Genomic DNA, 22519 nt, shown 5'->3' on the forward strand with positions numbered 1-22519 from the left:
AAAAGAGAGAGATTAGCACCAGCCGCGGGGCCCCGCCCGCGTCCCGTCCCCTGCCAGGCCGGCCTGCCTGCCCCCCCCGCGCAGTGCAGCCCCTCCCCGGCCAGGCCCGCCGCCCCTGGGGCCCCGCCCCGCGCGCTGCGGCCCCCCGCCCCCGGGGCCTGTCGGGGTGTTTACAGCGGGGGCACGCGCAGCCTGTCCCCAACTCGGCACCACGATCCCCAACCAGCGACTCACCTCGCGCACTTCGACCCCCCCGAACCCGTTCTGGCGCAGCCCCGGCCGGCCAACCGCAGCTCCGCCCCGCCGCCGGGGGCGGGGCTTCCTCCCCGCCGACCCGGACGCAGGCCGCGCGGGCAGGCTGGCACCGGGGGCGCGCGCCGCGTGGCAATCCTGGGGCCTGTTCTCCCGTAGGCCCGCGGCAGGCGCGCGCGGCTGGGGCAAGCGGCGGCGGGGACCACTGAGGCTCGACGACTCCGCCCTTGGGGGCGCAGAGCGCAGCCCGCCTTGCTGGGGCGGGCAGGCGGCCCCGGCCTGGGGCGGCAGTGGGGAGGTCCGTGGGCGGTGTGGGCGACTGGCCAGAATCGGGGTCCTGGGGCAGATGGAGCAAGGTCCTGCGTGGTCGGTGTGGGCACGATGCGCAGGAAATCGGGGTCCCGGCCCATGGGGGGCAGGTCCCGATGGTGGTGTGGCCGATGGCCAGGCATCGGGGTCCCGGCCATGTATGGGGCAGTCCCGTGGGTGTGGGCACGTGGCCAGAAATCAGGCGTCCGGGGGCAAGTGGCCCAGGTGCTGGGCCGGTGTCGGGCCGATGGCCAGGAATCGGTCCCGCCATGGAAAACAGTCCTGTGATGGTGTGGGCGCGATGGCCAGCGAACTGGGTCTGGGGGCAGAGTGGGCGAAGGTCCGTGAGTATGTGGGCTGATGACCAACGAATGGGTCCCGGCCAATGGGGCAAGGTTCCTGTGGGCGATGTGGCGCAATGGCCAGCAAACGGGTCCCGGCCATGGGGGCAGGGGGCAGGGTCCTCGTGGGTGCATAGGGGCCAACTAGCTGGGAGAATTGGGTTCCCGGCCATGGAAGGGCACGTGGGGCTAGGTCCCATGGCAGTGTGGGCCAATGGCCAGGAAATCAGGACATCTGGGGTGCAGTGGGGCAGGTCCTGTGCAGGCGTGTGGGGCAATGCCAGGAATTGGAGTCTCGGCGGCAGTGGGCAGGCCCCTGGCACATGTGGGGACCGATGGCCAGGAATCGGGGTCCCGCCGATGGTGGGGCAGTGGGGGCAGGTCCTCGTGGGTGGTGCTGGGGCCAATAGCCTGGGAATGTCGGTCCCGCCATTGGAGGTGCAGTGGGCAGTCCCGGGGCAAGTGTGGGGCCCCTAAGGCCAGGAAATCGATGCTCCTTGTGCCATAGGGTAGGCAGCTGGGGCCAGGCCCCGTGCGGGGTGTGGGCCGGATGGCCAGGAATCAGCGGTCCCTGGTGGGCGGGGCAGTCTGGGGGGCAGTGGGGCAGGTCCCGTGGGCAGTGTGGGGCCAATGGCCAGGAATCGGAGTCCGGCGGGGCAGTGGGGCAGGCCCCGTGGGCAATGTGGGGCCGATGGCCAGGAATCGGGGTCCTGGGGGGCAGTGGGGCAGGTCCCGTGGGCGGTGTGGGGCCAATGGCCAGGAATCGGGGTCCTGGGGGGCAGTGGAGCAGGTCCCGTGGGTGGTGTGGGGCTGATGGCCAGGAATCAGGGTCCCAGCCATGGGGGGCAATGGGGCCGATGACCAGGAATCAGGGCCCCAGCTTTGGGGGTCACTGGCGCCATGTATGGGGGCATTGGTGGTGCCAACCCCGCATGTTCAGACACCATGAGACTTTGAATATATAATCCATTTCTCTCTCTTTGCCTTCGGGTTCTTGAGCTTTTAGGGTTTTCAAACTTTTCTTTCTCTCACCAGGAGGGTTAGACGCTTACACAAAATCTCCCTCCTGCCCCAGGCCTCCAGCGGGAGGAAAAGAGAGAAAAAGACCAAATATGGCGAGACTCACCCTAAAGTTGTGAGAGTTGGCAACACTGCAGTGTGGCTGGGGTTTGACTCAGGTCCTTGAGGATTAAGGAACCTAGGACTATTCATCTTTATTAGAATATGGAAAGTAGTATTGTCCCTGAAGCTACTGTCTGTCCCTCTGCTTTACGGCAGCTCTTCTTTCTGCCTGGAACCTGCCCAAGCCCCTTCCTGTCGCAGTTTTAAAGAAACAGCACACAAACCGTCACATATTCCCCCCTTTTCTTCTGTACAATCTTTAACCAAGACTATAGCAAATGATGGATCCACATACCCATCATCACCACACACCCAGATCTGGTCAGCAACATGCTTTGGAGAGGCTTTGGTCCAGGGGATTCACTTTGTCAAAAGTGCAGGAGCCTGTTTGTGAGATTTCGGACTCTTCTCAGCAGGACTCTCTCCTTTCACTACGTCAGTAGCGTGAGCACCATTGCTGCTATGTTTGTATTACAATTCAACTCTCTCAAACTAGCTGAAGATGCTGTCTGTTCTCCCTGGGGTACCTTGATCAGACTCAGTCGTGGAGGCTGTTGGAGTGCAGCTAGAATCAATGACAACAGCTGTGATTATATATATTAATGAAGGAAACATATTGAACAATTAGAGCTTCATTTGTTGACCTAAGCTTAGATGAACCTTATGCTGCCCTCCTCCCCTTTTCCCTCAATCACTGTGGACGTGACCACCCTATCGTCACTCAGGGCCACCCAGAGGATTCCAGGGGCCTGGGTTCTTCGGTGGCGGGGGTCCCCCACTTTGGCGGTAATTCGGCGGTGGGGGGTCCTTCCGTTCTGGGACCCGCCACCAAAGTGCCCTGAAGACCTGCGGCAGGGGCCCTACGCTGCCAAATTAGCACCGAAGCAGGACCCTCCACTGAAGTGCAGCTGGGTCTTCAGCTATAATTCGGCGGTGGGGGGCCCCCGCCGCGGGTCTTCAGGGCACTGCGGTGGCGGGTTCTGGAACGGAAGGGCTCACCGCCGCTGACTTACCACCGAAGACCTGGCTGCTTGGCGGCGGATCCCGCTTCAGCGGTAATTCGGCAGTGGGGGGGGGTCCTTCCGCCCCGGAGCGGAAGGGCCCCCCGCCAGTGAAGACCGGGAGCGGAAGAAGCCCCGGGGGCCCGGGCCCTGCGAGAGTTTTCCGGGTCCCCCAGAGCAAGTGAAGGGCCCCGCTTCAGGAGCCCCGAAAAACTCTCGTGTGGGCCCCTGCGGGGCTTGGGGCAAATTGCCCCAGTTGCCCCCTGCTCTGGGTGGCCCTGCCATCACTTAGGCCCAGAATTAGGGCTCTACCAAATTCGCAGTCCATTTTGGTCAATTTCATGGTCATAAGATTATTAAAATAATAAATGTCATGATTTTAGGTGTTTAAGTCTGAACTTTCATGGTGTTGTAATTGTAGGGATCCTGACACAAAAAGGAGTTGGGGGAATATGCGGGGGGGGGGTTGCAGTACTGCTACCCTTATTTCTGCGCTGCTGCTGGCGGAGTGCTGCCTTCTGAGCTGGGCGACTGGAGAGCAGCAGCTGCTGGCTGGGAGCCCAGCTCTGAAGGCAGAGCCACCGCCAGCAGCAGCGCAGAAGTAAGGATGGCGTGGTGTGGCATTGCCACTCTTCTGCGCAGCTGCCTTCACAGCTGGGCAGCTGGAGAGCAGCAGCTGTTGGCCGGGAGCCCAGCTCTGAAGGCAGAGCCACCGCCAGCAGCAACAGTGCACAAGTAAGGATGGCTTGGTGTGGCATTGCCACTCTTACTTCTGTGTGGCTGCCTTCAGAGCTGGGCAGCTGGAGAGCAGCAGCTGTTGGCCGGGAGCCCAGTTCTGAAGGCAGAACCACCACCACCAGCAGCGCAGAATTAAGGATGGCGTGGTGTGGCATTGCCACTCTCACTTCTGCGTGACTGCCTTCAGAGCTGGGCCCTCAGTCAGCCGCTGCCACACTCCAGCTGCCCATCCCTGAAGGCAGCCACACAGAAGTAAGGGTAGCATGGTATGGTATTGCCACCTTGACTTCTGTGCTGCTGCTGGCGGGGTGCTGCCTTCAGAGCTGGGTGCCTGGAGAGCAGTGGCTGTTGGCCAGCTGCCCAGCTCGGAAGGTAGCACTGAAGTCAGGGTGGCAATACTGTGACCTCCTAAAATAACCGTGTGACGCCCCTGAAAATCCATTTTGGGTCAGGACCCCCAATTTGAGAATTGGTGGTCACACCCGTGAAATCTGTATATTATACGGTAAAAGCACACAAAAGACCAGATTTAACTGGGGGAGACCAGATTTCATAATCCGTGACGTATTTTTCATGGCCGTGAATTTAGTACAGCCCTCCCCATAATGTGGGTATCATTTTTGATCTGGCCCCCTCTGTAGATCTAAATCATGCCAATTCTTTCTGCATTACACTTCTAAGATACAGCCTTTCCAGCCCAGCCACACTGCTAATACCAGTGAATCTCAAGCTTTCCTACTGGTGACCCTTTTCACACAGCAAGCCTCTGAGTGAGAAGCCCCCTTATAAATTAAAACACTTTTTTATATATTTAACACCAGTATAAATGCTGGAGGCAAAGCAGGGTTTGGGGTGGAGGCTGACAGCTCATGACCTCCCACGTACTAACTTCACAACCCCCTGGGAGCTCCTGACCCCTAGTTTGAGAAGCCCTGGCTAATACTCATCCAGCCTTTGCTATCCATGCACACTGTTAAAACTCTCATCCAGGCCGTCGTCGGCTCACAGCTTGACTACCACAATCTTGTCTTCTCTGCCCTTGACAAATGCAGTGTTGCCCGGCTCAGATCCATTCAAAATCCTGGGGCAAAAAAGCATTTTCTTAGCAAATCACTGACCATTTCATTCCGCTCTTCGCCTTCTTCCACAGGCTCCCACTCCTCCATGACATGAAGTGTAAGCTACCTGCCTTCACATTCAGAGTCCTTCACCCTGCCCGTCATCTCTCAGACACTATTGAGATGTCAACTCCTGCCTCCAATCAGCCTTCATCACCTACTTGTTAAATGTTTCAAATGTAACCCCCACACCTCCTGAATGTGGTGCTCTGTCCCATCTCATGGTACTGAGACCACTAAGAGAAAAATTAGAGTCTGCTCTACAGCCTTAGGTAAGGGCTATGTGGCTTTTAGCTCATGCAGTAGAGGCTCATGCATTTACCTCCAGAGGTCCCAGGTTCAATCCCAACAACCGGAGTTTGTCTGTTTTAAAGTGGGGGACAAACAATTGTGCTTCCTTCCTCGTGGGAGGTGCTCCCCACAACTATCCACAAAGGCTTCTCCAAACTCTCCTTTGCTGTAATGCCTTCGAAAACATGACAAAGGTTGGGAATCTGGTGAGCTCTCACCCCTGCCTGTCATGCTGACCAATCCTGTCCCATTGTGCTCCTCTGTCCCCACCGGCTGCCTCTTGTCTGGTGCTCAGACTGTAAGCTCTTTGGAGGAGGGAACCATTTTTTCTCTGTTTGTACACACCTAGCGCAACGGGGGCCTGATCCATGAATGTCGTCAGGACCGTCCTTAGCCATAGGCAGAACAGGCAGCCGCCTAGGGCACCACTAGGTCTGGGGGCACCGCTCTGCTGGGAGCCTGGACAGATGGGAAGCAGTGGAGCATGTAAGAGCAGGGTGCTGGGTCCTAGAGAGAGCCGAATGCAGCACAGTCTGAGGGAGGGGACTGGCCTGCGGTATCTGATAAGGGTGGGGAAGAACTCACCTGTAGTACCCATGTCCTGTATCTTATAGGGACAGGTCCTGATTTTGGTCTTTTTCTTATTATAGGCTCCTATTCTCCCCTACCCCATCCGATTTCACACTTGCGTCTGTCAAGTCCTAGTGGCATGAATTGGTTACCTTATCATAGAACAAAAAGCCCCAATAATATCGGGACTTGGTCCCTAGTAAAATCAGACATCTGATCTGTCACCCTAGCTGGGAGCATGTCCTCTCCTCGTGGGTGCAGTGATCCTATCCAGGGGACTGCACAGCGAGGATTGAAGCTGCTGTGGCTCCAGTAGGTGCCCGTACCTGAGATCAGGTGCTGTGCTAACTTCACCATCGGTTCTGTTTGTGGCAGTGGCCCATTGCGTGTGATTGGACCTGAGGGTTTGTTCTGCTGTTGCCACTCTGCCAACCCCAAGAGTCGATTTTGGGGTCCTGCAAGTTTCCACCTATCTCCTCCTCTCTGCAGCTCTGACCGAGCAAATGGGGTGACCAAGCATGAATACCAAGTCCTGTGTTGCGTTTAGATGGTCTTACAATTTCGTTCGCCACCAAAAATGCTTGCTAACAATTCCATGAAATTCCTAATTTTCATATTTAAAAAACAAAAATAGAAAAAACAGAAAATTAAATTGGTGACAATTATTTGTGACAAGTTTGTATGGGAAAGGATGGCCAGTTTTACCTAGAGAAACAAAAAGTGTTGACGACTTGCTATAGCCCTGTATGCTCATAAGTAGCCCTCCAACAACGTATATATACTCATCTTCTTACTAACAGTATAGAGAGGGGTTGCAACCTTAGTATGCACAACGTGCCAAAGGTGGCATGCGAGCTGGATTTTGATGCACGCAGCAAGCAACTGAGCAGCTCAACCTTGCCGCCGGCTCTGGGTTCTGGCTGCGTGCGCATTGCCACCCGGGTCCTCAGCCGGCCAGCCCACTCAGGCAGCCGGTGCTGCCTGGCCTGGGGACCCCAAGGAACCCCAAATTCGGAGCGGCTGAGCAGCGCTAGCGCTGATACCGCCTGGCGAGCCACTCAACCTGTTTGTCAGAAAACAAGACAAAAAATAGGAAAACAAACAATAATGACAAATGCAAGAACCCTAGAGCTGTGTCCCCAACCTTTTCCATCTGCGATCAACCAGACGAAGACTGTGGCAGTGACTGAGCATCCCTGAAATGCGGTGGCATTTCATATCGGCCGACACCTTCTTCTGGATGTGACGCTGCTTATTTGGCGCAAGTTGGTGTATCCAGAGTCGTCGTCGCTGGCCGGAATTTTGGCGGCATTTCGTGGATGCTCCATCTGCCCTGGCCAGACGCAGGTCAAGATCTGATAGCTCCAGTGGTCCATGCATCCAGCAACCCAAAAACGTTGAGGAGCGCCTGATCTTGAATGAGAGCCTCCTGAAGCACGCAATGTTTGATTTAAATGGACTTGAAAACTGTTAGTAAATTGAAGCCAAATCAAATGCATAATCGATGATGGACATTGTACAGTTTTACTCATACCAACAAACTTGTTGACATATATCTAATGTGTACATTTGCCACTCTATCTCCTGACAATTCTGTAAACAGTAAGCATCAGGTAGAGACGGAGTTTTTTTCAAACTAAAGCTCATAAAAACTATCTTCGTCTTACAAGGAGTCAGGAACATGACGGTCTTGCTATTCTTGCAATCAAACAAGACATCACTTTGTCTTTGTCATACGATGACATTATTACTGATTTTACAGCCAAAAAAGCCAGACAGCTTTGCTTTTAATTCAAAACAAATCCTTGTTTCAATACCTCTTCATAGAAATTTCCAATAAAATATTGACAAATTAAAAAAAAATTATATTATTTGCATCATTCTGTCAAATCAGAATTTTTTCTGTAGTGCTACTTCTTTAGTGCTAGTCCATCAGCATTACAGTGGCTTCAATAAGTTAAACTGGTTTTAATAACATGGATGTGCCAAGTTTTCCAATAGTGTAAGCTTATGTTTGTGTTGCTAAGAGCAAGACAGGCACAGGGGCACCATAAATCCTAAGGACGGCCCTGAATGTCGTTTCTAGGCACCATCACAATACAAAGAATCATTTTGATAGTGAAAGAAGAAAGCTTAAGACGTCTTTGGCTATGTCCACACCAGTGGTCTCCAAACTTTTTTGATCACGCACCCCCATCAGTAAAAAGTGTTGAGCTCGCACCCCCTGCCGTGCCGCAGGGCCGGCTCTACCATTTTTGCCAAAGCAAAAAAAAAAGGCTGCTTGGACTCCCACCCAAACTGCCGAAGCAAAAAACCCCAAGTGCTCCTCCTGCCGCGCACCCCTAAGGATCCTCTTGCGCACCCCCTGGGGTGCACACACCCCACTTTGGAGACCACTGGTCTCACTACGGACCTTACAGCGGCACTGGTAACCGATGGGAGATCATCTCCCGCTGAGGTAGCACTGTCCACCCCGGCGCTCCTGTCCGTGACACTGCTGTTGGTCAGGGGGTGTTTTTTTCATACTCCTGATCGACAAAAGGGCTAGTGTGGACATAGATATCAAACGTAAGGCTCTCAGCCTCATACCTATTGAAGCAAAGATATTTAAAATGGGGATTTCCCTCTGAGATTGGCAGCATTGTTTGTTCCAGTCCGTCAGCCCAGAGGCAGTGGAGCTGGGCTTACTTCAGTGACTGAAAAGTGAGTTGGCCAGTAGCTCAGCAGAGCTGAGATGGAGTCTATTTCTTGTAGCAAGTTGTACTGTTTGCTGCCAGCCCATTCCCACAGATGTGGTGGGGCTTGACAGTAACATACTTGGAATCAGAACATATTCCAAGAGTTTGGAGTTCAGATCTGGCGGGTGTCAAACAACCATCAGCAGCCATTGTCTAGCAAGGGAGCTACAATGCGATGACTCACCTGCATGAGCCCCCACCAGGGGAATTGCTCAGCCTTGCCTGGAGATTCAGCAATGCCTATCCGACAGGCCTGGACTTGTGCCCCCCAAACACATGAGACTGAGAGTCTAAAACTGAACACAGTGGGCCCAGTGGGCTTTCTCCTTCACCCACCTATGCTACAAGCAACAAGGACACTCTGAAGACTCCAACTGAGGGGACTGGCCCAGATTTCAAGGGTGAAATCTGTGTACTGTGAACTGCAATATCCAGTGGGGTGAGAAACTGCAATATCCAATGGGGTGAGAAACAGTTTAGTCTAGTTGTTGCCCGGTCAAAGAAGGTTGAGAGTTTAGACTGTGTGCTTAGATTTTATTTTATTTTATTTTGGTAACTAACTGACTTTTTGCCTATCACTTATAATCACTTAAAATCTATCTTTTGTAGTCAAAAATTTGTTTTACTGTTTATCTTTAGCAGCGAGTTAGCCTGAAGTGTGTGGCAAATCTGCTCAGTTTTGCAAAGGCTGGTGTATGTCCACTTTCCACTGTCGAAGTGGTGAACCAATTAATAAACTGCACTGCTTGTCTTGAGTAGTGCAAGATGGTATATTACTGGGGTACAATGCTGGGAGCTGGGGGTGATTGGGCTGGTGCCTCTCTCTGTGTGATTCATGAGTGGCTCTGGGAGCATTCATGCAATCTAGCTGGGTGTGGGGCTCCACATGCGGTTGTGCTGAGTGATCACAGTGCCTGGAGGGGTTTGCTGCTGGTCACTAGCAAAGCGTTGTGAGAGACAGCCCAGGCTAGAGAGAGTTCAGGGTACACAGCAGTCCCACAGTCCCAGGCTGCACCCCGGGGATCCCATCACAACCAGAATCTCACTGCTTTTGCAACTGAAAACTTTATTCTGTATTTCCTGTCCTAAACTATGCTGAGTAAAGTGATTCCTGTAATACAAGACGTGAGGATGTTAGGTAAACGCACGGTATTGATAACATGTTAAGGTTAACTCCTTCTAACAGACTGTGTATCCAGTTCACTAATGTGCCTCTTGGAGGTGCAGCACAAGGAGTAAACGAGGGAGAGAGGGGGGCAAGGGAAGCTTTAAGTTACCTTTTGCCACTCCTAATTTACACTGGTGACTGCATCAAGAACATAGCAGTTGTGAAAGTCGTTCTGATTGGCAGCTTGCTGTGGTTTGTCTATGAGCTGTGTCACGTCCCAAAATCTCCATCGCAGTGGGAGCGATGGACAAGCCCCACCTGCCCTGACATGTGCTGGCTGCCAGTCCTGCCACCTCATCAAGCACTGTGTGGAAGAAGCACCAGGCAGAGAAATTCTCCCTTGGCCTCGTGTGGTGCCATTTTAAGTGCACATCTCTGGACTGGCCTATGGAGCAGAGTGGATGGGAAGTGGACAGGGGTCTAAAAAAAGCCCCACATGTATTGACACCTCCCCTCCCCCCGAGAACTAGCTTTTATGACGTAAAGGCCACAACCATTTCAGCAAATGCCAAGAGCTGTGATTTGGGTGGAGTGCTCCTTCAGTCAGAGGTGATTGAAACCTCGTAGCGTGCCAGTCCAGACACTGTTCTCTCTGGGTGTGCCTCGTTCAGGTGGCTGAGAGAGAGCTGTTGGTGAGCATGTAAAAGTGCAGGAGATTCACAAGATATTTGCAGGGTCTTGGTAATTTCAAGCCTGTAGCAAATCACAAGGCACTGGTAATATAGTGAAGACCCACACTGGGGCCTCCTCAGATGCCAGACAGGTCATGTGTCTGATTAGTTAAGCCTTTGTAGAGCATGGACCAGGGAGTGACACCTTGTGGATTACTAGTAATTTGTGTTACCAGAGGCCCAGTCAGAGTTAGGGCCCCATTATTCTGGGTTTTGGACAAACAGAACTTGAGCCAGTCCCTGCCCCAAAGAGTTTGCAATGCAAGAGACGAGGGACACCAAGTTGACTGGAACAGTGTACTGATCCCAGTGCACTTGTTCTAAGGCTGGCCCTTTAAGGGTGCTGGGCTCAGCCTCCCCTAGCTGCTTCCCAGGTGGCAGCCCCCTGACTGACTCACGAAGTATGAGGGGAAGTTAGTTCAGGGAGGCTAAAGGGAGAGCTCCCAGGCAGGGATGCCCGCACTGAGCAGGAGCCTGCTCCTGGCAAGTCTCAGTTGGAACTAAGGGCTGTACTAGGCTGCTAGGAACAGCCAGCGAAGACGGCCTGGGTGGGAGGAAGCAGGGCCGGCTTTAGGAAGTGCGGGGCCCAATTCAAACAGTTTTGATGGGGCCCCGGCAGGGATGACTTAAAAAAAAAAAACATAAAAAAACACATGGGGCTTGTACTCACCGGGCAGCACTCCTAGTCTTCGGTGGCAGGTCCTTCACTTGCTCCGGATTTTCGGTGGCACTGAAAGACCTGCCGCTGAAGTGCTGCTGAAGACCCAGAGCGAGTGAAGGACCCACTGACAAAGACCCAGAGCACTGCTGGGTGAGTAAAAATTAAAAAGGAGCTTCTAGCCAGGGAAGGGATTCTCGACCACTTGCCCCACCCCCCAGCGGCTCTGCCACTGGGCGCGGGGCCCTCTTGGGCGTGGGGCCCAATTCGGGGTAATTGGTGGAATTGGCCTAAAGCCGGCCCTGGGAGGAAGGACAAGTTGACCCAGGGCCTAGACTGAAGAGTTATTAGGTGCAATCTTCAAGGAGGACTGTGGAGTGCCTGACACCAGGGGCTGTGACCTGGCTGCAGGGAACTTGCTTTTGAGAAACTGCTCATTAGGTTAATAAACTGGCTCTAGGAAGGGGAAAGTATCTTGAAGGCACCTGTTGAGTGGTGTCTTGACCAAAGAGGAGGATGCTGCATTGGGTGAGCCCCTACTCTGCTGACTGTACTCACTAACTACACAATTTGGCGGTTTAATTTTATTTGTCTTTTGTTTACTAATAACACCTCTGAATAAATCATTAACAGTGACCTTCCTAGCTGTTACCATAAGGCAGTTTATCTTGGGCACCACCACAGCAGTGATCTCGAGGAGTACAGGGACGTGGCTACACAGATATGTGGTATGCCCTCCCCCAGTGAAAGGGTAGTTTGGAGGAGTCCTGTTAGTTGCCCAGACTCTCCAGAGACTGTGGATAATATGGAAATATACATGGGTGCCAATTTGAATGCCCTGTAAGACTCACATCAGACACTAGAACTGAGTAACACTGACCCTAATACTAACCAAAAAAATCATAGAATATCAGGGTTGGAAGGGACCTCAGGAGGTATCTAGTCCAACCCCCTACTCAAAGCAGGACCAACCCCAACTAAATCATCCCAGCCAGGGCTTTGTCAAGCCTGACCTTAAAAACCTGTAAGGCTGCCGAGTGTTGGTTACTTTCCTTGCTGTTGTCTCTGGGGCACTAGTATCTGGCTGATTCCCCAACTTACGGCATGTTTTAGTGACAACCCTACAACACAATTCTCATAACTTCATATGCATTAATGATACACATATTTAGATAGAACAGTGGGTTTCAGCAGTTCATAACCTTTCCCCTGATACCTCACATGGCCTGCTTTATATGCAATACCACAGTTATATATGGGTAAGGACTAGGGGGGCTACAAGACACTCCCTGAGGTACAGTATGTCACACTGGTCAGAAGTCACCCTGTCTCATGCAGAGTGCCAGGGAATCTTTAATGACAAGAAGAGTCTGAGAGCTCGTTATCCAGAAGATGGAGTCTGCAGTAGCACAGAGTTGCCTCCTGCTGGCTGGGAAATTGACTCAGCACTGATCCAGAAGGGACAGTGCTGCCTACCAAGGACCAGCTCTGCTTCATGCTGTTCTTCCCTGGGTCTCTGTGCACTTTTGGGGGTTGACCAAGGTGTCCTGAGATGCATCACTGTTACGTGCTTATGACATGAGGGAGTGTTGTCTGTGCCCACTGGGGAAAACTCTCCTGAAGCTACCAGCTGCAGGCAACACACGCACGCCACACGGGGCCATCACAAGCCCTGCTCTTTCCCACTGCAGACTGGCAATTTACATTCCAGTGCCCAGTCCCTTGTCTTCTGGGCATTGATCCGCTGCCTGCGTGGAAGCAGTGCACCTCTGTTTACTGTCTTCACCTCTGTTCAACACTCTCCTTCACACAAGGCTCTTGGACACGCTTACCATAAAACCAAACGGAAATTTATTTGACAAAGCTTGAGCTAAAGCTTCAAATAAAAGCAAGTAAAAGGATTTGGAGACAATGTTGCAGGTAAAAGAAAACCCTAAAATGCAATCTAGAGCCTGTACTTAAGTTCCATTCTAACCTAATAAAGTATTTCTCACCCACTGATCGATCCAGTAAAGAGAGCTGGGATCCACTTTTTGCAAAACACTCTCTTGGCAGGGCTTTGCCTCTGTAATGGATAACATCTTGTGCCTTCTCCTCTTGTCTCAGACAATCCCAGGCTCTGCGTCTCTTTTCATCACCAGGGCATTTCATTAACTTTGGCTCAGCTCTGAGGCTATTCAGCGCCTTTCCTTGGGCTTCTCTTCCTGAAGATGCTCGCTCAGGCCTGCATCTGTTCAGACTGTAAACACAGGGTTGGGCTGGGTCAAAAGACGTGGATTGTTCTTACTCTTCGTGAAGTTAACTCTGAGACCTGATCCGCCTCACATGACACGCTTCATCTCCAGCAGCTTTGGAACAGAATATTCCACGTCTCGTAAAATATTTCCCATGCAAACAGCTTCCCATAAGCATGACAATCTGCTAGTTCTTAGCTTTTGGTAGAGACCACACTTGACCCTCCGCTACAGTGAGGTATCAAGAAACTTGTCAGACATACGTGTAATGTGCCCGCTGGGCACATCTGGGCATCCCTGTGTCACAGTCTCCCGTCCAGGGACTGACCTACCCAACTCTAATTAAGCTTTGAGATCTTACAGGCTCACAGCATAACACCTGTGACAGACCCAGACCAGTGGGGTACAGGAGTCTGGTAGAGGGCAAATATACCGGTCACTGGATGAGTAGTTTTCTGTTCCCTGAGTGACCAGAGCAGGGGCTGCACTAGAGTAATCAGGAACCTGCAAGAACCAATTAAGGCTGATTAGAACACCTGCAGCCAATCAAGGCAGGCTAATCAGGGCACCTGGGTTTAAAAAGGAGCTCACTCCAGTCAGGCGATGGGGAGCCAGAGGAGAGGAAGTGCGTGTGAGGAGCTGGGAGCAAGAGGCACCAGGAGTTGAGAGTGAGAGGGTGTGCTGCTGGAGGACTAAGGAGTACAAGCGTTATCAGACACCAGGAGGAAGGTCCTGTGGTGAGGATAAAGAAGGTGTTTGGAGGAGGCCATGGGGAAGTAACCCAGGGAGTTGTAGTTGTCATGCAGATGTTACAGGAGGCATTATAGACAGCTGCGATCCACAAGGCACTGAGCTGGAACCCGGAGTAGAGGGCGGGCCTGGGTTCCCCCCAAACCTCCCAACTCCTGATCAGACACAGGAGGAGTTGACCCAGACTGTGGGGAAGATCACTGAGGTGAGCAAATCTGCCAATAAGCGCAGGACCCACCAAGATAGAGGAGGAACTTTGTCACACACCATATGACCTCATTTTAAAAAGCAAGGTCTTTAAAGCTGCTTATGCTGAATGCAACTTTCACATGTCTTATAATAGACACGTTGAGTAATCTTGTATCACTGTTTTCTATTTAACAAGTTAATAATGTGCCAGCTCAAATCCTTCAGTTACTAACACCACTGGAGGGACTCATTAACCAACTTGAACACATACTAGGGGAATACTAATATTCATAATATACATTTTTATATTCATGTTGGTGTTTCTTGTATCCATGACTCAGTTAATATATTGGTTTAAACATTTGCTGGCAGATGATTTTCTCTTTCTCTGAAGATTTATACTGTGCACATCACCAGAGTAGCACCCTGGTGATGCTAAAGATGGCTTGTCATCATGCACAGCTACTTCTGGCTGTCAGCAGAGGGCTGTTTTGAAGGGAAAGCAATGCACTCAGCCCTCCTGAGTGCCTCATGTTGCTCAACAGTGACCCCTTCAGGAGTAACACTAATGATTCCCACCCAGTTCTCTTTGGCCAGAAGTTTGGGGGCTGCCTGCAACACATGGCTATGGGGGTAGTGGGTGAAATAGCACGGAGGTTTTGAATGGTATAGAGTTTCTCTGGCCCAGTGAGTACAATCACCCCAGAAAAAAAAAGACAAGAAATCCCAAAAGCAATGGAACATAACATAAAGCGGCCACACTGGGTCAGACCAAAAGGTCCATCTAGCCCAGTATCCTGTCTGCTGACACGGACCAATGCCAGGTGCCCCAGAGGAATGAACAGAACAGACAATCACTGAGTGATCTAACCCCGTCGCCCATTCCTGACTGAAAGATATTTGTCAGACAACCCAATAAACATCATTATCTTTTTCCCCTCCCCTTCATCAGGGTAGTCTGGTCTGAGAACTTTCTCACCCCCTCTGTTTTTCTAGGCTCTCCTTTCCCGGTAATCAAAATGTACAGACTCAGCAGGGATTTGTGTTAGCTACCCATGTGCTGACTCAGTTAAAAAACAATCAGTTCAGTGGGTACTTGAGAGCCGGAATCAGAACCATGTTTCCAGTTGAAGTGAAGAGGAGCTTGTGGTACTATGATTAAGACCATGTATGGGGAGACTTGAGTGGGTACAGCAATGGCTGCTACCATTACTAGGTTTATATGGCAATGTAAGTTTCCTCTGGCAGGAAAAATACCATTTCACCCAACACTTGGGGTGGATGTTGCCGGGAACTGAATAATGTGAGTGAAATTAATTCTAAGTTGGAAGTGGAAGAGGCAGAGAAGATCAACACAAGAAGCTCAGCTTATCCCTCCTAGGAATGTGGAAGCTGAGGATGCGGTGAAGACACTGAAGAACAATAAACCCCCCAGAGTGGGCAACACACCCGCAGAGATAATTAAAAGTGGTGGCAAGCCACTCATCTCGGCATACCGCAAACTTTGTCCATGTGATTTGGGAGTCTGGAAGATGGCTCAAGACCTGGACAAATCCCTGATGGTTCCTATTCATAGAATATAAAAATAAGATTCGCTCTAGGAATTATTTGGGGGAATTCTATGGCCTGTGTTATACATAAGGTCAGACTAGATGATCACAATGGTCCCTTCTGGCCTTGGAATCTAAGGAAGTGTCTGTTTCTGGAAATTACCACTCAATCTCATTGACACGTTGTAGCAAAATACTGTCACCCATCACCCTCAAGCGAATTGTTCCCAAGATAGAGAACTTTCTGACTGAAGAACAAACTGGGTTTAGACTCACACGAGGGACAGTGGAGGAATAATTCAGTCTGCAGGTGCTATGCATGAAGGTGCTGGAGAACAATAGGAGGTGCTCCATGTCGTCATGGATTTTGTGAAAGTATTTGACAGCATATGGCACAAACCTCGTTAGGCAATCCTGCAGCTGGCAGTAGATGGTGAAACTGTAATAAGGCTGAACATCTCTATAGGAGTGCGATAGCTTTGGGGGTTGGAGGTGAGCACAGTTGGTTTGACTTTAGTGCAGGTGTCAGACAGGGCTGCTTGCTCTCACTGACCCTCTTCAACTGTTATCTTGAAGGCATCTTAAGAAGAGATGCCGATGGAAGCCTACATGAAGGTGTGTACTTGTCAATGGACGAACAATTATTCATCTGTGCTTCGCCAATGATACTGACCTGACTGGATCATTGCAGGAAGAGGTGCAACAATTTCTAGACAGAGTAGTGGTGGAAGCAAAGAAGTTAGGTCGAAAGGCATCACACGAAAAAGCAGACCATGATCACGTTTAAGACCACTAAAAAGGCAAAGGTATTCCTGCACAGATCTGAAAAGGCAATGGAGTGTGTTGAATGCTTCAAATACCAGGGTAGCATGACTGCCAGGAATGCTAAACAGCATTTAGAGATCAGGCATAGAAAGGGACTCGTGACACCCACCCACATTTAGAGAAGCAATGATATTACCAGCAAGTGTAAAATGAAATTGCTGCAGTCTCTTGTCTTCAGCTTCTTGCTACATGCCTCAGAGACACAGATGTTAAAGAAACAGGACATTAGGAAGCTTTTTGCCTTCGAATTGAAATGCTCCAGGCAATTGCTGCCCATTAGTTATAGTTCATACAAATTTACAGCATAACTGGAGTGATACCTGTTATTGAGACAATCAGACAAAGACAACTTGAATGTGTGGGACACATGGGTTGGATGAGTGGAGGAAGATTGCTGAAGCAAGCTTGTCAGGGACTGGTGCCAGGGGTAGAGGGCACTCACAGTGAATGCGGTTCAGCAAAATGGCTGCCTGGCTGGGATACAGGTTGGTGCACTTGTTAAGGCTGTGTGAGGGCCACAAAATGTGCAGGAAGATTTCTGGCCAATGACTCATGTGCTGAGGTTACTGTTCATTGTGACATGACTCTGTGGTGCTTTGCACAAGGAGAGAATGTATATAGCTAAGTGACTTGGAGTGTTTAAATCAAGACTAGGAGTCTTGGCGAAATATCTGCTCTAGTTCATCTGCAGATTTTTGGGTTCAATTCAGGAATCATTGGGTGAAATTCCTGTGCTATGCAGGAAGCCTGTGCCATACAGGGGGTCAGACTAGGTGATCATAACAATCGCCCCTGAATGTACATTATACATTACAAAATCTGTCAAACCAACAGGTCCTTGCTTCAGAAAGTCCAGTGTCTACCAGTACTAGAGGGTACAATGAAATGCAAAACAATACAGAACTAACTGTGTGGTTGGTGGTTTTATGGACTATCGCACTTAGGAGGCGCACACACAGTACGCTGGTAAACCCCAGCATAAGAACAATGATGAAAATATACAGATGGTTGATGGAAGAGACACATCGGCTTGTCCAGGCCATCACCCAGGGACCAGTACCTGATATTTTCTAGTGTCCTATCTCGTTTATTTCAGAGAGTCCCAAGTAACAGGGCTTCCCCCACTCTCACTGGGAGGCCATTCCACAGATGCGTACATCTCTCTGTGAGGAAATGTTTTGCAATGGCAACGTGATTTTTCTCTTCCTTAATTTTACCCCATTACTCCTAGTTACACTCCCTGGATCCCACAACATAATTCCTGTTCCTTCTCAGGGTTTGCACCTTTCATATCTGTAGCCGGTTTCCTTGTTACTTCCTCCTCCTCTCTTAGCAAAACTGGCTGTATTTAGCACTTAGCTCCTTTTTATTTGTTGGTCTGTTTCTTTAAAACCAATGTGATTTGGGGGTTGCAGACGCAGAAGCATCACATTGTGGAGAGGGCCGAGCGTCCCGCCTTGCATGGCAATGGAGAGACCACAGCTGGTAGATTGCAGTCAAGGATGGGCACCACATTAGCTGCAAGGTACGACCAGTGGCAAGTAGTTCAGAGAAGAGCAACCCAAGCGATCGGGGGCTGGCGAGTTGGAGGGATTAGGAAAGATTAAAGGAGCTACCTCTGTCTACTTTGGGTAAGGGATGCCTCTGCACAAACACAAAAGCTTCCCACGTATATATGGGGGGTGTAAGCACGGAAGAGGGAGAGGAAAGATTAGGGTGACACAATGAGTCACAGCTAAGAGGAACAGGATAAATCTGAGCAAAGGAAAATTTAGGATGAATATCCGGGGAAACTTCTCAACAGTGAGATGTCTTCAGTTGCGGGATTGTCTCCCCAGAGAAGTGTCAGAGTCCTATTGCTTGATACATTTAAAAGTACACTGAATAAAGCACAATGAAATGTCCTGTCAGGGCCAATCCTATATTGGGCCAAGCGAGCTAGCTTAGAGGTTGAGGTTCTGCTATGTCTTCTCCCACTCTAACTCCTGTGAATCAGGCCCTAGAGAGAGACAATCAGTGATGTCTACTGATTAAAAAAAAATAAAATAAAGCCCTTTTAAATCTGCAGTATATAAAATAAAAACCCTTTATTCATATTGTACCTTCCAGGATACCTTTTTATCTTGACATTCTAATACCATCCAGGCAAAAAAAAAAAAAAAAAAGATCAACCCTTATGGTTTATATTTCCACCACGAATCCTGGTAAAAAAATATTATACCGTTGGGTGTCGTTTATTCTTTATATTTTAATGGCTATAGCAAAAATACTGCTTAAGTAAAAAAAAGTTGAATACTTTTTACAGCTATGTCATCATAGGAAAGCTGTGTTTCTAAGTGAGAGTATCATCGGCTCTGAAATGGGACTTTTTAAAGTGTAAAAAAAACCCACCCCATCAAAATCTCTTTGCCGGTATTTTAACTAATAGGCTTTCGGCATATAAAGGACTGGCTCTGATCCCTCGTCGGGCCACCCAGTACTGAGCGACTCCACACGTGTCTTGAACTTCTAAGTGTAAATGGAAAAAACATCTACAATAAAGTGTTACTCCTGGAGGAACAAACCTCTGATACAGTAAGTCTCCCCAAGCACAACCACACCTGTTGAAAGGTGGAGGGTCAGTTTTGCATGTAGGATTTTAACTTAAAATACCTTAGGCATGAAATCATATGGAATGGAGCTGGCTGAAAAATGGAACTTTTGTCCTGCAGGAAATGCTGAGATTTTTAAATGTGCTTTCATCCTGAATCAGAATAAAAAGTCAAAATTTAAAGACACTTTTGCAAAATGAAATATTTAGTTTTATAAAGTTAAAATGTTTTGTTTAAACATTGTATTTTAAAGTCAAAATTAAGTCACAAGGAAACATATTGATGTTACCAAAACTACATGTTCTGATAATTGTCTGTTAAAAAAATTGACGAACAATATGTTCAAGATGTTTTATTTTGTTGAATCTGCATTTTCTGATGGGAAAACTGTTCCACTGGAAAAATTTCAGTCAGCTTTAATATGTAATCCTTGCGATTCATGATTTGTTCGGGTTCAGACAGAGTGCTCAGTGCTCCACAGAACACACAGGGTCTGAACTGCTTTCCACTTATACCACAAGCACAAAGGAAATGCAGGGCAAACAAAGGCCAATGTGCTATGTTGCAATGAATTGCCAGGCTGGGGTCAGGTCCATATCCCAGGGAGTCCAGTATCCTGTCTCTGACAGTGACCAGCTCCACCTGGTTCAGCGTAAGGTGCAAGAAATCCACAACAGTAGGTGTGGGATCAGCTACTCCCCTTGAAGGTCTCAGGTGCATCTCTAAGAGTTAGAAGCTGACTAAGTTGGTTTATCCCTGCCAACGTTTTGGTAGCATTAGCTACTATAACTCTTGCTATACTTTTTATCCATATAAAGATCCAATCTCCTTTTGGGTCTTTACTAAATGATTGGTCTCAATGACATCCTGTGGCAATGAGTTCCTCAGTCTCATTACTCACTGTGCGAAGAAATCTTTCCTTTTATCAGTTTTGAATTTGCCATTCAATTTGTTGTAATTGAATATCCCCTTCGGATGAGAGAGGGAGAACAGGAGACACTGACGTCAGTGGAGTTACTCCTGATTCATGCTGGTGCAAAGGAGAAGAGAATCAGTTCCTCTCTGCCTCCGTCTCCTCCTTGCTCTCCCCCCCCCCCATCTTAACTATTCTTATTTGCTTTCCCGGTTTTCAACCTTGTTTTTATTCTCTCTTTTTCTGCCTCTGTCTTTCTCCCCAGCGTCAGGACTCTCCCATTTGCTTTTCCATTCTCTCTCTCTGCCTTCTTTTCCCTTTTCTTTCTCCATCACGGGTTTCACTCACTGCTGCAGCACCTCCTGTTGGCTGTCACAGGAATTAGCTCCGCTAGCCAGTGCGCCCTCTCCTGGTGGTGCCTCACCCGTCATCATCACCATCTGCAGATGCACCTCAGTCCAACTGCTGCAGTGTCCTCTGCCCACAGCCATGTCATTGTTTGTGTTTTCCCCCTTCCAGGGCTGCGTGGGGCAGGACGTATCTCAGTTCTAGAGTCTAGACACTTCTCCAGTGCTGGGTGGGAGACCTGGGCCCACCCTCTACTCCAGGTCCAGGCCCAGGGATCCTGTAGCTAGCAGCCTCCTGCTACCTCTCCTTAATTTCTCACCAGTGCTGCTTCCATTCCCTGGGCCATTTCCCCTGGGCCCCAACACCTTCTTCACCCTCTTCTCAGTGCTTTGAGACTGCAAGTCCCAACAGCCAGCCAGGAGCTCGCTCACTCTCTAGCCCCCTAGTCCTTGCTCCCAGCTGCCCTGTCTGGGCTGAGCCCTCTAGGAACCCAGTCCTCTCCCTAGGGCTCCCCGCAGCAACTGACAGCCTCTGCCCCGGCAGCTCTGTTTATAGGGGTTACTGGCTCCTGATTGGTTGCGTCTCACAGCCTCTATCAGATTGGCTGCTCCATGCGCAGCCTCCCTAGGCTGCTTTTAACCCCATCACACTCCCCATCTCCCCCTCAGCGCCCTCGCTGGATTTTGCTCTCTCTTTGTCTCTTCTGCACTCCACCCCGGCATCTGCCCTTCCCTGCCCACCCCCGGCACTTACCAGAAGGACCTGCATTGGGAGGATTTGGCTGGTCCCTCTGTGTGGCTCCCGTGCACCTGTGAAAGCAGAACCCCGGCTCCTATTGGCAGGGAGGCTGCTGCTTCAAGACAACAGGGAAAGAATCTGGGTGGGGGTCTTAAAAGGAGCTCCCAGCTCCTCTCCAGCTTCAGCCCCCATAAGGGAGTGCTTCAGTATCGGGCCATACTTGTGGCAACTTCACTGTCCTTCCCTCCAACCTCTGCTGGTGTCTCTTGTTGCTCCAGCCACTCCTCTCCCTCCCTCTCTCCTGGGCACATACCAGAGATGGGGAAGGGACACTCTTTTCTGCCTGCCCAAAGCTCCCTTGGATTTTTTTAACACCCCCCCACACACACACACACACACACTGCTCCCAGCACCAGGTTTGCGGGTTTAGTGGTGCCCAAAGTCAAGTGTAGCTGGGACCTCAGTGAGGCAGGTTCTCGCCACCCTCCAGGGGAGCTGCCCCTAAGGCTGGAAGAGTCTGGCCTGAATCAAGCTGAGTGTCCCTTTAAAACCAAGAAGAGAATAAGTGGCCAAGGGCGAGAGAGCCATCCTCTCCGGCCTGGCTGGCTCTCTGCGCAAAGCTGGCCCTTCTCCCTGTGAAGGACCCTGGCTTACGTTCTTGAAGAAGTCCTGTTTGAAATGCCAGACCTCCCCTAAACACTGTCACTCTGGAGATGCTGGCTGCCATGCAGAAACATAGCAAAGTCCACAAAAATTCATCACACTTGTGACCCAGGTCTGAACTAAGAGACAGGTCCCCCCCGCTGAAAAGGCCAGTGTAGTAATGTGCTACCTTATCTCGAGTGTCACTGACTTTGGTCTATTTAATTTTCCCTTTGATTTTAATATAGATTTATTGAAAGTTTCAGTTATCAAAACAAACTGCAGGGGCAAATTGGTGTTCTTCTGCAGCCATACAAGCACCTATAAAGCTGCCAGTGTCTGAAATAAATGGTGCTATATGGGAGGTCAGTTATTGCAATAGAAATTCCCTTGGGATTTGCACTGTGCAGTTTAATATTTTTCTTATTACCCTTTTTCTTTACTGATATTTATGCCTTTCTCTTTAAATTTAAAACAACACACAGCCATCTGCCAAAACAAGACACTGTTATAAAGTCACCTCTGATAAACCTGTGAATAAGCACTCTCCCCTTAAAGCCCTGGCAAACCTTGACAGGTCTCCCTTAAAAAACAATAGGGGAACAGGGACAGGGAGACTGAAAAAGTAATTTTTCTTCCTACAAAGTTTGCAAGAGAGAGGCCAGCTCCTTGGTTGCTGATTTCCAGATGACTTGTTAATTTAAGAGATCCCCACAAAGGCCTCCTCTTCTTAATTCTGTCCTATTGGGATGTTGTGTGTCC

At 49.9% G+C, this 22519-nt stretch overlaps 1 long non-coding RNA gene across 1 annotated transcript in view; it reads right to left on the reverse strand.

The window, feature by feature from the left end:
- LOC142047075 (uncharacterized) overlaps window positions 1–22519 on the reverse strand; it is a 381985-nt gene that overhangs the window by 354280 nt on the left and 5186 nt on the right. The gene's annotated exons all lie outside the window — the stretch shown is intronic.

Source organism: Chelonoidis abingdonii, chromosome 7, assembly GCF_003597395.2.
Source record: "Chelonoidis abingdonii isolate Lonesome George chromosome 7, CheloAbing_2.0, whole genome shotgun sequence".
Lineage (NCBI taxonomy): Eukaryota > Metazoa > Chordata > Testudines > Testudinidae > Chelonoidis > Chelonoidis abingdonii.